Source organism: Chenopodium album, chromosome 4 (assembly GCF_948465745.1).
Source record: "Chenopodium album chromosome 4, dcCheAlbu1.1, whole genome shotgun sequence".
Taxonomy (NCBI): Eukaryota; Viridiplantae; Streptophyta; class Magnoliopsida; order Caryophyllales; family Amaranthaceae; genus Chenopodium; species Chenopodium album.
Window position 1 is genome coordinate 71,564,596 of NC_137837.1, and position 16,881 is coordinate 71,581,476.

General features: G+C 36.1%; 1 long non-coding RNA gene across 1 annotated transcript; it reads right to left on the bottom strand.

The window, feature by feature from the left end:
- Positions 1 to 8,281: 8,281 nt before the first annotated feature.
- LOC145627211 (uncharacterized) lies at positions 8,282 to 10,123 on the bottom strand. The gene is made up of 4 exons (XR_014111345.1): positions 9,953 to 10,123; positions 9,616 to 9,801; positions 8,672 to 9,510; positions 8,282 to 8,560 (listed from the first exon to the last, which is right to left on the bottom strand). It is a non-coding gene; the product is annotated as an uncharacterized LOC145627211 (long non-coding RNA).
- Between the last annotated feature and the right edge of the window lie 6,758 nt (positions 10,124 to 16,881).

A 16,881-nucleotide genomic window follows, 5' to 3' on the forward strand; every position in this document is an offset into this window, starting at 1 on the left:
AATACTTCCCTCATCACCAATGGTGAAATCCAACACTTGCCCTTCATCAATCTTCTTCTTTATTGCTTTTAACTTCTCATCTTCCAATTGGCTATCTCATCATAAATGGATGGTTGAACCACCAAGACATTCAACATCCTTGCCACTCCACCATGTTCCATCACCTCTAAGTTCAACTTATGAAATTCCACACACATCTGATCTGGGACTACCATCACATTCACCTTATGTTCTAACTTTCTGCTCAAAGCATCTGCCACCACATTAGCCTTTCCCTCATGATACTGAATATCCAATGTATAATCACTCATATACTCCAACCATCGTCTCTGTCTCCCATTCAAGTGCGTCTGGGTGAAAATGTATTTCAAACTCTTATGATCCGTGAAAATCCTACAAGTCACCCCATACAAGTAATGTCTCCAAATCTTCAAGGCAAACACAATTGCAGCTAACTCCAAATCATGGGTTGGGTAATTCCCTTCATGAACCTTCAACTGCCTCGAGGCATACGCAATCACCCTTCGATGCTGCATCAACACACATCCCAATCCCAACCTCGATGCATCACTACACACGTCATATAGATCACTCCCATCTAGCAAAGCCAGCACAGGTGCTGTGGTCAACCTTTCTTTCAAGATCTTAAATGCCTCCTAACACTCTTGGGTCCATGAGAACTTATGCCCCTTTTTCATCAAACTTGTCATGGGCTTCGCGATCCTTGAAAAATCCTTCACAAACCTTCTGTAATAGCCTGCTAAACCCAAGAAACTCCTTACATCCAACACATTCTTTGGGGTTGGCCAATCACTCACAGCTCGAATCTTGCTTGGGTCCACTGAAACTCCGTCCTTGGAAATCACATGGCCCAAAAATGCTACTTTCTCCAACCAAAACTCACACTTAGACAACTTGGCATACAACTGATGCTCTCTTTAACATGACAACACTTGTCTCAAATGCTCCTTATGCTCTTCTTCATCCTTTGAATACTAGTCGTTGGAGCACGCGCGTTGCGCGTGCCCCCCCCCCCCCCCCGACGACAAGATAAGTAAAATTCGTTGTTGTGTTCGATTTTTGTGATATTCGTGGTTGTGTTCGGGTTTTGTAATGCTACATTAGTTAAATTTTAGTTGCAACTTTGAAATATTTTATATCTCATAAATAAGACCTCAAAATTACAACTAAAAAGTTAACAGAGGTAGTAGCAAGGATACAAGAACTTTCAAGTAGTAACAAGGAGTAGTGATAACGTTTCTACGGGAAATTTTTATGGATAAACAATTTTAATAAGTAAAGTTATCTAGAATTTGTTAGAATTTAAAGATTAAATTTTTTTTTTGATTAATCTAGATATTATTTTAGAACGCAATATGGTTTCTTATTGAGTAACTTAATAATTTTCAAACAGCTTTATCTTAAAATGATTGTGATAATAAGGAACAGTAATAAGGAAATGTAATTTTAAAGGTTAAAGTTATTTAAAATGGATTAAATGCAAAACATATGAAAGAATTGTTTATTTCTTTGTTATTAGTCTACATAATTGGTGCGATCTACACTTCTTCAAAGCTTCTTGTTTTTGTATTTGTATATTTTTTTCTTCGAGATGCATAATGAATTTTAATGCTATTTTTATTCTCGAAATTTGTTTTCCTTGAGTAAATATACAATCTAATTTGGGCAAAAGTAACTGTCTTGGCAAAAAACGTAATGTTTCTCAATAATGAGGTGTAAAATGAATTTTCTTTCGTTTTCTCCCTGACCTCCTCTCTCTCTCTCTCTCTCTCTCTCCTCCCTTTTGATCTCTTTTCAGCCTGCCATCTCTCTTTCTTTTTGTTCCCTTGGCTTTGTCTCCTTGTTCGTTTTTTTTATAACTTTGAAAATTATAGGCCGCAGTTTCTCCTCTCTCAATCATTCCTTATTTTTTATTGGTCGAAACTCTTTCTCCGACTTTCATTTTTTTCTTTCCTAATCCCTCTTGTCCCTGTTCCATCTTTAAAAATGCTCTGAAAATTATAAGTTGCACTTGTTCTCCCAATCCAAATCCTCCGTCTTCTTTATCCTCCCCAGCTTTTCTTTATATTTCTCTTTTTCTTTCGGCCTCCTTCCCCCTTCACTTTGTCTCTAGTCCCCTTTATATCTTATTGCTCTATGGCTTCCTTTTTTGACCTTTCTCTCCCTCTTCTGGGGCTCTTTCTCTTACTTTCTTCCTCTTAGGCGCTTTTTCTTTCACTTTATCTTTTCTCTTAACTCCTCTCTCATGGCCTTTATTTCTTTCACTTTCTCCTAGACCTCCTCTCTCTCGTCCTCCCTTTCGTTATCTCCTCAGCCCCCTCTGTATCTTTTTCGGCCCACGTTCTCTTTCAACCCTTCTATTTCCCAACTCCTTCCCTCTTTCTCTCCCTTTTCTCCCTCCTTCCCTCTCTCGTCCTATCCCTCTTTGCCTCTTTCTCTTCCCCCTCACTTTCTCCTCCATTCTCCTATCTTCACATGCCCTTTCCTCTTTTAGTCTGCACTCTCTCTTTTCCATCCCCCTTCTCTCTTGTTCCCATTTTGTATCCTTCCCTTCTCTTTCCTAACTCTCTCTCTCTCTCTCTCTCTCTCTCTCTCTCGTATGTGATGCGTGTCATTTTGACATTTATTTTCTAGTCATGTTCCTAGATTTTTGGTTAATTCCTTTAAAATTTAGTGTCTTTATTTATGTTTTTGATATTTTATGGCTTATTTGTCCTTTGTGTATTTTTTATACATTATTGGGGTCATTTTGGAAGATAAAAAGATGAACAAAATAATGGGATTTAATATCTTGCAAAGAAACAACCTAGTATATGCAAACTAAAGGAAATGTTACGTATGAATCCAATACGTTCTACCTTAAGGTTGAATTCATTTTCTAAATATTATCAATTAGATTGACACGCTATACAAATTATCAAATTAGTACTGAATTTTTATCATATGAAATTGGCAATTAATTAATCATCTCTTTCTCCCCTTCCCTCTCTCCTTTCCTTTCCTTTCCTATCTTATAATTTTCGATCAAAATTTGTAAAGTTAATCTTTATTTGTATCCCCAGTTCTCACTCATTCTCTTCTCTCTATCCTTCTTTTGTTACATAGTCGTTAGAGCACGCGCGATGCGCGTGCCCCCCCCCCCCCCCCCCAAAACGGTAAGATAAATAAATTCGTGGTTGTGTTTGGTTGTTGAGATACTCATTGGTTGTTTTTGGGTTTTATAATAACAAGGATACATGAATTTGTAAGTACTAACAAGGAGTAGGGATAAGTTTCTATGGGGACATATCTATGGAAAAACAATGATTATAAGTGAACTTATTTAGAATTTGTTATAATTTAAAGATTTTTTGTAAAAGTTATACTATTGTTTTAGATATTAATTTAGAATGCAATATGGTTTCTTATTGAGTACCCCCCGGTTAAAATATGTAAGATTCCTGGTTGTTATCGTATTTCGTAGTTTGGGATGTTATTAATATTATGATTAAGGGATCTTATTTGTATGGTAAACACTAGCTTGTTTTTTAAGTTCTTCATATCCCTTCTTACTTTATGATATACCCTTTCTCTTATATTTCTCCCTTGTCTTATCTCATTTTCCTTTTCTATTCATCCTTGCTTTCTTTCACCGTCTGGTTCCTTTTTTCTCTTCCTTATCCACTCTTCTTGTATAGTTTGAGCGGTTTAGTAAGTCGCTCTCTCTCTCTCTCTCTCTCTCTCGACCCATCTCTCTTTCTCGACTCATCTCTCTCTCTTTATCACTATATCTCTCTCTTCCTGCCCCTCTTTCTCTTAAATTCTCTATTTCAATTCACACAGCCCTGCTCACGCCCACCACCAAACTGCAACACCCCTGCTCCTCACCGCAACAAATTCCGGCTACCATTTAGCGCTCTAGCTTTATTCGATCTTTCGACCTCCTCTTACTCTCTTGGCCCTTTTTCTCTCTCTATGTCACTTTATTTTTCCCAACCCTTCTTTCTTATTCTCTCTCTTCTCCTAGATTCTTTTTCCCGTCTCTTGGCTCCTCTCTCCCAGCCTTCTTTGTCTATCCCTCGACATGCCCTTTACTCTTAGCTCATGGCCGACCTTTTCTCTTTCTTTTTTGACCAACCTTTTCTCTTTCTTTTTTTGACCTATCTTTTCTCTATTTCATATCACCTTTCTCTCTCAGCCCCTCTTCCCTCCTCTCGCGACCTTGCCTTCTTTCTCTTTCCTAGAACCTTCATCTCTCAACCCCCCTCTCGATCCCTCTCACTCTTTCTCTCGGCATTGCCTTCTTTATCTATCTATCCATTATTTATCTTTCTCCTGGCCTCTTTGTCTCTCCTGATCCTTCTTTATCTCTCTCTCTCTTCTGCCCTTTTCATTCTTGGCTCTCTCTTTCTCTCTCTTTTTCTCTCGACCCTTCTCTTCCTTTCCCATCCCCCCTCTTTTTTTTTCTCTCCCTCTCTTCCTAATTCTTTCTCTCTATCTCTCTTTCTCTCCTCTCTCGAGTCTCTCCCACTGAATTTTGTAGTCATAAATTTGTAACTTTATTCTTGTCAATTGTTCTAGTAAGATTTTTTAAATTGTATGGTTGTTTAGTATATATATATATATATATATATATATATATATATATATATATATATATATATATATATATATATATATATATATATATATATATATATATATATATATATATATATATATATATATATATATATTTGTGCGTGTGTGTGTGTGTGTGTGAATCGAATTCATTATTATTGTAAGGAATGAGGATTAATCGGTAAAATTATACTTATGTACTAAGTAATAAAAATGTTTTTGATACATGTTTATTACATTTTATTTAATATATTTATGATAATTATAAGTTATGGTTCACTTAATAATTATGCTCAAGATTTTTTCTTAATTAACATTATTCAGTTGTTCTTGTATAGTTTAACAAAAGAGCTTTTATAGGTTCGAATAGCAGAGGATATTGACTTTGAATATTGTTAGTTAATTAAACATGTAACTAACTCTAAAAGGACTAAAATTAAACAAAGCATGTTTGTGTTTTTTTCACGAGCATTAAGTAGGTTATAGATTCCTTAAAATTAATTATTAAGGGTACATATGTGTAATGTGGAGTTAGAGACAGAAAAATTAGTTGAGAATTATAATTGAAAGGGAAGGAGAAACTACAGGATTGATGTCAAAAAGCATCATTAGTACAAAAAAAGAAAAAGGAAAAAAAAAATGACAACTCATAAAAAAGGGCGATATTGTCAAAAGTATTAAAATAAGATTTAAATTTTTACTTACCTATTAAAGAATGCAAACTATGTAATATGAGACCCTGAGACTGAGGGAGCAATACCTAAACTTGTGCTTAAGTAAATAAGTCTCATTGCAATCAAGTTGAGCCGATAATGAGTGATTCCAAAATTCATCGTATTGTTAATGACGACATTAGTAATTAGCTAATTAATGATTACAAAATTAACACTTCTATTTATAATAACTTTGTATATGGGGTATATTTCAAACCCATTGGACATTTTAATTTGTTCAAGTACCCTAAGAAACTGATCTTTCCTGTTTGCTTTTCTTTTATGTATCTCTTCCTCCATTAGATTTTCGGCCTTTTGCAAAATCTGAATTATATATGAAATTGACATAAATAAATGTTAATAGAAATTGATCAAAGAAATGAATCTGAATACATCATAATTACATTAAAAATCTACAAAGTTTCACAATGGATTCATAGATCATTAAGATGTGTTTTAACAACGGTACGTAGGTGACAGCTGACATGTAATAGAAGTTCTCCAATTGCAGAATAGATGGTTGCAAATTCTGCCTCTGAATCATCAATAGCTAGTTGTAGTTGAGCTCTAGAGTGGTTAGCCACATCAACTTTTCTCGTGTATACTTCTATGCATTCTTGTTCAAGCTCAAGCTCAAGTTCAAGTAACATCTTGGCCCTAGACATTTCAGCCTTGCCTACTTTATCCCAAAAGTATCTGAATAAAACAGTTGAATAAAAAAAATTAGAGCTAATCACGGATGAAAACACGATAAACAGTTAGCTTGTATTGTACCCAAAGTTCATAGAAAAGAGACCTACAAGTAGTTTCCTCTTGTGAAAGAGGAGCATTCAGATACATTTGTTCTTTTTTGTTTGCTTATCTCAGTAACAGATATATCTGCAGGTTAATAATTTCGTGGTTACAAATATCTCTTAATATGGGTGACATTTAGATTGCGAACATATATTTAAGAAATCTAAATGATGACGAAGGCATATGCAAAAACTGATACTTTACATTCAAGATACTTAATTCTACTATTCTAGCTGCCTTAAAAGCTTATACACTTAATTTGGTATAGAGTGCTGGGGCAAAGAATGGCCTAGACTTATATACACAAGGCACAATATAATGAAAAAATACACTAACCTACATACACATCAGAAAACAATGCAAAGAAATAAACCAAATCTGATATAACATAGACTCGGCCTTTATGATGTTTATGTGTAGCTTAAGCTAACTCACAAAGTCTGTCCCATAACTTCCTGGCTTGCGCTTGTGAGTAGCTTGGTGTATCATATGTCAGAAAAATGAACGCCTTAAATTACCCTCCCCTTTTTAATAATCAAAAGAGATAATGCAATACATATCTATTGCCTTTATTATCTCCCCAGGCTCTTCCCTCCAATTCATCAACCCAAACACAAAGCAAAAGGGATCTGAAGCCTTATGTATCAAGTTAGTAGGATGTATGCAAATATTTAAACTAAGCATTTAAAACTTATTCGCCTATAAAATTTAGGTTGGTTTACTTAAATTAAAGTATTCTATAACAAATTTGGTAGCTCATACACTAAGTTATTCAAAGCTCGTCCAAAAGGTGGTGACTAAAAGAAAACTATGTATGAATTTAATAAAGGACCATCAAAAACTTGTTAATTGTAATTAGTAACTGATATTTGATGACCTATAAATATAGGTGTTAGTTTTTCCTCAAAGTATTTGTTGTAAAGTGATTTGACAATGAATTTAAAATAGGATTGTCAGATCAATGAATATGTCATAAAACTATAGTAATAGTCAATGAACTTGAATTGCCTCCCAGTAATCCAATATTGAGGAAAAACTAACACCTAAACTATAATAATCAATATTGGGCTAACACATAATTAAAGAATATGTCTGTGATTTAAACTTCTTCTTTTTTTTTTTTTTTTTTTTTTTCCCCAATTTAGCATCACCTTAGTTATTATCATGTTGCAGAAAACTATAGAATAAAGCTATTTTTTTTGCACTTCTTGTTGATAATCTGAAGTCTATATCATGCTGTTCCTGTCACCAAGTTTGCTGAAACTGCTGCTAAGCCTATTATGAGCACTCCTAAGAAAGAAGAAGCTGAGGAGGGCTCTTCCAATCAGGCATAATGAGTCATGTACAGAGAAACCAAGAAGTAATTCTAGAAGTAGTAAACTAATATTCTTAAATATTTCAATTAAACATGCACATCACAAGAACTTTTTCATTTTCACAATATAAGATCAGTACCATGTTCTGCCATTAATTTGGTTTAACAGCAAAATATGCAAATGATAGCATATGACCATCATCGTTTTGCAGAGAAAGATAAAAGGAGGGCAAAAGAGAATGCAAAATAGTTAGGAATCCATAAAGTTGGGATTTAAAAGAGTTTAAATGGGAAGGGGATTTCAAAGATAAAAAGGCTTCAAGAAACCTTAACATGCACCTATACAGTTTGTTTCATATATATAACTGCAAAGATGTTTTGTGTTTAAAGCCCAAAAAAACATTACAGTGAGAGAAAACTCGAATACATCAGGCCATTGAATACATCAGGCAATTGAATATAGGTCCACAAACCATTCGGAGGATTAAGCTCAATTAACTTTATTTGATCTAGCTGTTTAGCAAGTTAGTTTGAAGATCATACTGTAGTTGGTCCAACCAGAACCATACTGCTGACCTTTTGCATTTTAAACAAAACCCAGTGAATAAAGCATTACAGAAATATAGAAAATAAGCACATAAACCATAATCTAATCCCACAAATCATGTCAAGAATCATAATTTAGCATCCACAACCATAAAACAATCACCAAATTATGAAAACAATCACCCAAAAATATTATTTAATATCAAAATGTTATAGGAAGGTATATTCTTAAAATGCATTCATGAAATAGTTTATAAGAAAACATATGCCACTCTGCTCCTACTTATTTGCTCTCCAAAGAAAAATAAATCAATACACGAGAATGGACTCAACGATCCACTATGTCTATATTATTTGACTCGATAAATTACAATGTAATAAAACATATTTTTTTACTCCAGATTTCACCAAATTACTTCCATAAATGAATTATAATATCTTACAGCACTAAGAATTGGCAAAAGGTCAGATTATCATTATATTAATCCTAAGAAGCAAATTTGTAGCAAAAATTGAATGTTTAGAATCTTGCCTGGCATAAATGGTCAATAAGTCCTTCACCTTGAATTTTCTGCACATGCACATCCATGACATGAAAGACTGGTAGATTAGAAGTATATTCAGAAGGCATCATAAACCCTAAAAATTGATTGCTAATTAAACAAGCTAGGTATTTACTCACCATCCATGAAACATCCATCTTCGCCTGAAACATAAGCTCTAGTCAATATGAAACTGAAATCGGGGAGGGTTTGGATTGGTTCGAAAAGAATTTCATTCCTTGCACTGCTAACCTGAATATGACCGAAAGTTTAAACTTTCAGATACATCAAACTGATAGTCCTCTATAATATAATATCAAAACATATTCCAAAATTATAACAGGTGATATTCCTAGGCTTACAAACATATTCTTGATCAACAACCAAAATAGCAAAACGCTAAATTATAATGCATCCTTTTGGGACAATGGGACATATTCCGCATTTCCAGTTTAGGAAATGTTTAGATAGTTCTTTTAAGATACATTATAATCCATTTAAAGATAAACCAAGACTGGAAATATAAGAATATCTACCTGTATTATAGTGGCACTCTCAGAAGTACCAAGCCAAAACATACAAGAGCAACCAAATAATAGAAATTCGAAATTGAACAATACAAAAACAAATTCCACAAATTGATTATTACTGATTCTTGAACAACATAACACTGAGCTTACCAATTTAGTTACCACTCAAAACACTCACCAATTTACTAAAAACACCTCTGATTTGACAAAAAAAAAAAAAATCCTAACATCAACTGAGCTTGTTTCTCAATCAATCAAATTAAAATTCCATCAATTCCACAAAACACAAACAAACATCAACAACAACACACAAATCACAACAAAGATCATAAATAAATCATTACATTATAGAAATTAATCAAAAAAATAAATAACAAATCGACCATGCGATAATACTTGAGTATCTTCACTTGAAACTCGAATCCACCAAACCTGGGTCCATCTTCCTCCTTGCAAAAATTAAATTTTTAACATCTAAAACACCCATATAACGTAAAATAGTGAAATTAATAATAAAATAAAGTCAATATCTTGAAAACTTATAAGACTAATACCTTAATTTTGGTGGGGTTGAATCAAAGATCCAAAGTAATCTCCTCTTTCTGGAAAAATACTGAAGAACATAAGGAGTGACCTGAATAGCAACAACCCATGCTTCGAACATCAATCCGTGGGATCAAAGCTGCGGCAGAGCTTCTTCCTTGCTTGGTTTCTTCTGGAAAATTCCTTCGAACACTTTGCTTTAGGAAACCATTTGAAATCAAATTCAATGAAAAAACTACATGAAAAGCCCATAAATAAATAAAACAACCTTCATATAAAAGGTAAAATCTAATCAAGGAGATGAACATCAAAGTATCGAACCAATTAGAACAAGAAAGATAAATGAACCTTAACAACCGCGTCGCCAAAACCGATGAAATTGAAACACTGAGAAGAATCGAAGCCCAACGCCATGGTTTTTCAAGGATGATCGGTGGTTTTGAGCTCATCGCCAAAATTGTTAAAGGAGGACATATTTTCTCTCTCTAGGTTTCTCTCTCCTTGTTTCCCATTAAGAATTCTGAGCCTTTTTTTTTAGATGAGAAGGAGGAAAGAGAAGGAAGTTTGTGAGGAAGTCGGTGAGAGAGTAAGGGGCAAGTAAAGTCGGTGGGAGAGCACGCAGCAGGCATCAACAAATAGGAATAAGGGGCAAAATTGGCAATTCATTAATTTTAGGGGCAAGGCTGTAATAGCACCACAAAGTACTATACACCAGCTACAATAAATTATTTTGCATGTTTATAAGGGTTATACATATCAAAATATCATCAATAAACACCACTACAAACTTGTCAAAGTATGGCCTGAAAATCCTATGCATCAAGTCCATGAACACTGCAGGTGCATTGGTCAAACCAAATAGCATAACTGTGAACTCATAATGACCATAACGGGTCCTGAAAGCACTCTTTGCAATATCTTGCTCCGCAATTCTCAACTGGTGATAACCCGATCTCAAATCTATCTTTGAGAATACCCCTGCTCCTTTCAATTGGTCAAACAAATTATCGATCCTTGGTAATGAATACTTATTCTTCACTGTCACCTTGTTCAACTCTCGATAATCTATACACAACCTCATACTTCCATCTTTCTTCTTCACAAACAATACAAGAGCTCCCCAGGGTGATGAACTAGGCATAATATAACCTTTCTCCAACAAATCATCCAACTGGGTCTTCAACTCCCTCAACTCAGTTGGAGCCATCCTATATGGAGCCTTAGAAATAGGTCCAGTTCCAGGCACTAGATCGATAGTGAACTCAAAATCTCTCACTGGTGGCTTACAAGGAATCTCATCCGGAAACACATTTGGAAACTCTTCTACAACAGGAATACCCTATTTACCTTTCTTTTCCTCACTTTAACCTCTTGAACACTACACAAAAACAAAGGACAACCCTTCTTAACCAGCTTCTGTAGTTACATTGCAGACACAATTCTCAACCCTAAGCTTTTCCCTTCCTTTTTATACACTACTTTGGTCTTACTGGGGCTAGTCAAGGTGACCTTTTCAGCCGCACAATCAATTTTTGCTTCATACTTTCCTAACCAATCCATACCAAGAATCACATCAAAGTCATTCAAGTCAAACTCGATCAAATCAGCCAGAAACTCAACCCTAGAGATGGAAATAGGCATACTCAAAAACAATCTCGAACAACTCCTCACTTCCCCAGACGGAATAGACACATCTAGAGAAACTGACTCAGGACTCTCTAACCCGAGACTCCCAACTACTTCCTTAGAAAGAAAAGAATGCGACTCCCCTGAATTAAACAAGACTTTCATAGGAAAAGAACTTATAAAGAAAACACCAATTACCACATCATTAGCAAACTCAGCCTGCCGACTAATCATCACGAACACACGACCCTTTGGGGCACCTCCCGCACCGCTACTAGTTCCAGCCTTGGTTGTAGGTCCACTAGACTGAGGTGGTTTACTAGGTGCACTAGACTCTTTCACCTTCCCAGACTTAACATCAGCTTCCTTCTTGAAACACTCATACTCACGGTGTCCCAACTTCTGACAGTAACGACAAGTTACCGGGTTTCCCTCACAGTACTTCCCTGGGTGGTCTTTCTCACACCTCTTGCAGAAATACTTCCTCTTGGGCTTCTCACCCATTTGGTTCCCATTCCCTTTATGGTTGGATGACTGTCCCCCATTCCCCTTCCCAAAGTTCCCCTTGTTGTCCCTCCTATCTCCAGAATTCCATTGGTTATTTCCATTAGGCTGGTGCCTCTTTTCACCCCCGTGAAAAGAGTCTGGGTTCTTCATTTTCTCTCCCACCTGCTCCATCTCCCTCCCCTTAATTCCGTACAGATGGGCTGCACGACCATAGACTTCATCTAGGGTCTCAAAAGTCACTCCCCCTAGCTTCCTTTCGAGGGTCAAGGTTAGGCCTTGCTCAAATCTTTGAGCCTTAATGGTTTTAGTAGGGACTACTTCCGGGGCAAACCTCATCAACTAAATGAACTTGTTGTAGTATTCACTAATTGACATGTTTCCCATTCTTAGGTTGGTAAACTCCATACACTTTTGCTTTCTAAGGTAGGAAGGGTAAAACTTTTCTCTCAAGGCTTCCTTGAACTCATCCCACCCAAAGTTTGGTCTTTTCAGCAACTAATCCTTTCTTTGGGCCCACCATATGTCAGCTTCCTCCCTCAAGTAGTAAACCCCATTGTTCACCCTCAGCTCACTTGGGCAATTGATAGCATCAAACAGCTTGTCAAACTCCCTAATCCAGTTTTCAAGGCTGGCTGGGTCCTCTTTTCCCAAGTAAAAGGTGGTTTAGCTGCAGCTACCCTCTTAAAGACTTCACTATAGGCATCAAGCTCAGGATTTTGGTGTTCCCTATTCACCACTATCGTGATGTTCTCAGTAATTTGGGTCAACTACTTAAGGACCTTTCCAACTTTGGAACCAGTGCGCTTACTCCTTAAATGTTCCCTCATTCTTGGAGACATAATTCCTGGGTATGAGTAATACACTTGGAAATCAAAACAAGTTCTACTCATACAAGCATTTAATTAACTTAATAACATAGAGAAATTTCAAATAATTCATTTTATTTCATTAATAATTAATTAAAATACTACTTTGTCACTTAGGACAATTATTGAAACATGAAACAAAAACATAGTTAAAAAACAATCAAATAACACTATGGGCATAACCATCTTCAATAGAATCATAATCTGGATCATCACTTCTATTGCTTGGTTCGGCCATGAGAGTTGGGTTATAACCACTATAGCTTGGAATAAGGCTTGATGAGCTTGACCCAGATTTACTTATATTTCTGTCTGGGGCAGGAGTGTAACTTGGGCTTTTTGTTGGACTTACATCCCCACAAGGTTAGCTTGAAGAAGCTTTGGGGTTTTGGGCTCTTTCTTTTGCAGCTTGAGAACGAGTTATGGGCCTTTTAGCAATGTGGAATTGGGCTTTTGGGCTAGAATGTTTTGAAGATTCAGAGCTCAAAGATTGGCTAAGAGAAAGGTAATGCTTGCTCCTACCAAGAGGTGGTACGGACTCATCACTAGATTCCACATACTCATGTCGCTTCTTTGGGTATGAAAAAGGTACTTGGGCATTTAAGAAGTACATTTGGTCATTAGGTCCAAAGGTTCGATCTTTTGGGATCGTAGGAATTTTCACATTTTTCCTTCTAGGTTCATACTTGCGCTCCACATAGTGCAAGTACCTCTTAAGGCTAGACATAGTTGCTAACCACTTCCCTTCATGATGGTGCTTCTCATTCCACATTCCGTCTTCCTTAATCACATCCTCATATTTGTCAAAGAGAGGTTGGTATTTCTTAATTCTAGGCAAATGGGCCAAGGCTAGAAGAACCCTCCAAGGTTGTTGGGTCAAGACTTCCTCACCATCCTTCTCATAAAGGGTCAAGGCCAAAGTACAAATTCCAGTTATGAAATCATTAAATGTGACTCCACTATCTTTCAAGTAATGAATGTCAAAATATTGGTGTCTCATTGCATCAATCATTTTCATATGTTTCACACACACATGCAAAACAATTAATTAAGTGTCAAATAACCCAAACAATCCAATTCAAAATCCATTTGCAAAAAGCAATTCATATTCAACCAAACATAACTCAAGATTACCCAACCATGGGTAATAACTCAAAAATACGGGGTATTACAGTCTACCCCCCCTTAAAATACGGGTTCTTCCTTTTCTCTCCCACCTGCTCCATCTCCTTCCCCTTAATTCCGTACAGATGGGCTGCACGGCTATAGACTTTATCTAGGGTCTCAAAGGTCACTCCCCCTAGCTTCCCTTGGAGGGTCAAGGTTAGGCCTTGCTCAAATATTTGAGCCTTAATGGTTTCAGTAGGGACTACTTCCGGGACAAACCTCATCAACTCAATGAACTTGTTGTAGTATTCACTGATTGACATGTTTCCCATTCTTAGGTTGGTAAACTCCATACACTTCTGCTTTCTAAGGTAGGAAGGGTAAAACTTTTCTCTCAAGGCTTCCTTGAACTTATCCCACCCAAAGTTTGGTATTTTCAGCAACTAATCCTTTCTTTGGGCCCACCATAAGTCAGCTTCCTCCCTAAAGTAGTAAACCCCATTGTTCACCCTCAGCTCACTTGGGCAATTGATAGCATCGAACAGCTTGTCAAACTCCGTGATCCAGTTTTCAAGGCTGGCTGGGTCCTCTTTTCCCAAGTAAACAGGTGGTTTAGCTGAAGCTACCCTCTTAAAGACTTCACTATAGGCATCAAGCTCAGGATTTCGGTGTTCCTTATTCACCACTTTCGTGATGTTCTCAGTAATTTAGGTCAACTACTTAAGGACCTTTACAACTTTGGAACCAGTGCGCTTACTCCTTAAATGTTCCTTCATTCTTGGAGACATAATTCCTGGGTATGATTATTACACTTGGAAATCAAAACAAGTTCTACTCATACAAGCATTTAATTCACTTAATAACATAGAGAAATTTCAAATAATTCATTTTATTTCATCAACAATTAATGAAAATACAACTTTGTCACTTAGGACAATTATTGAAACATGAAACAAAAACTTAGTTAAAAAACAATCAAATAACACTTTGGGCATAACCCTCTTCAATAGAATCATATTCCGGATCATCACTTCTATTGATTGGTTCGGCCACGAGAGTTGGGTTATAACCACTATAGCTTGGAATAAGGCCTGATGAGCTTGACTTAGATTTACTTCTATTTCTGTCTGGGGCAGGAGTATAACTTGGGCTTTTTGTTGGACTTACATCCCCACAAGGTTGGCATGAAGAAGCTTTGGGGTTTTGGGCTCTTTCTTTTAAAGTTTGAGAACGAGTTTTGGGCCTTTTAGAAATGTGGAATTGGGCTTTTGGGTTAGAATGTTTTGAAGATTCAGATCTCAAAGATTGGCTAAGAGAACGGTAATGCTTGCTCCTACCAAGAGGTGGTACGGACTCATCACTAGATTCCACATACTCATGTCGCTTCTTTGGGTATGAAAAAGGTACTTGGGCATTTAAGAAGTACATTTGGTCATTAGGTCCAAAGGTTGGATCTTTTGGGATCGTAGAAATTTTCACATTTTTCCTCCAAGGTTCATACTTGCGCTCCACATAGTGCAAGTCCCTCTTAAGGCTAGACATTGTTGCTAACCACTTCCCTTCATGATGGTGCTTCTCATTCCACATTTCGTCTTCCTTAATCACATCCCCATATTTGTCAAAGAGAGGTTGGTATTTCTTAATTCTAGGCAAATGGGCCAAGGCTAGAAGAACCATCCAAGGTTGTTGGGTCAAGACTTCCTCACCATCCTTCTCATAAAAGGGTCAAGACCAAAGTACAAATTCCAGTTATGAAATCACTAACTGTGACTCCATTATCTTTCAAGTAATGATTGTCAAAATATTGGTGTCTCATTGCATCAATCATTTTCATCTGTTTCACACAAACATGCAAAACAATTAATTAAGTGTCAAATCACACAAACAATCTTATTCAAAATTCATTTGCAATAAGCAATTCATAATTCAACCAAACATAACTCAAGATTACCCAACCATGGGTAATAACTCAAAAATTCGGACCTCTAGACCACACTCTAAGGTGTTTTAACACCAACTTTAATGCACACATAATCGCATACTCAAGTTTCAAACAATTTTAATTCTTTTTATTTTCGAAAATAATAAATATGTACTTGAATTGAGATTAAAGGACGGTCGAGCCCGCGTCTCCCAGGAAAGTTACCTACGACGTTGAGGCGAGCCTTTCCTAGACAGAGAGTCGTACCTATTGTAGGCCTCCATAGAGAACTTAAGAATCCTTTTCTCCTTCATCTTTCCACAAATAAGAAAATAGTTTTTTAAGTAAAAATAAGGCTTTTGACTCACACACAAATGCGAAACTCTATCTATCCTATATGCCCTCTTAAGTCTACCAGCAATTTTAATTACTAGTCCAATTTTAATCTTTTTAGGACCTTGAAATCTGATACCACTTTGTAACACCTCCAAATCTCCCTCTTAGAAAATACTAGTTAAGCAGGTTGAGTAATGTGGTGAATAGGTTGGGTAGTTAATGGGCTCAATTTATGGTCCATAATTTTGGGCCTCGATGGTTGTAGTTGTTGGGCTGAAATGAGTTTATTGGACAGACATGGGAACATTTAGAACCATAAATCAGGCTACGAGTAGGAATAGAAATATGAAAAATTACAATCATTAACACAAACTTTATAAAATTTTGCAATTATTAACAGTTTAACACCAACTTATATCACTTGTTGAATTGATACCAATTTGCTACAAAAATTACAAAGTTGACACAAATGACACTAAACAACTATTTTACGTAACTTTTAACCCTTATACAAGTATAAAATTCCTTCTCAACAATCTTTTGCTATAAAAGTTCTCAATGTATATGTAGACTATAATTGACTGTTTAGTGTCCTTAACGTCAATTTTTTTTTACGGGAGTGTAGACACCCATTTGTGTCTCCCCAAAATCAAACCCAGTGATGAGTACCTTTCACGTCGAACCATAATCGAATGAAGCGAAAGTGTGGAAAGTTTAGTGTTGCGGATAGTTTTAATTTCTTTTCTTTTCTCTCTGTTTTTGAAAACTTATTTTAAGAAAACAGCCTATCCGGTTTGGTTGGTCCATGATATGGGTCCAATAGTAGTGTAGTTGGACGGGGCTTGACAAGAGCTTTCCAACGATATATTATAAGCCCAATTCCGATGAATATTGAGGAAGTTATGGCCAATTTA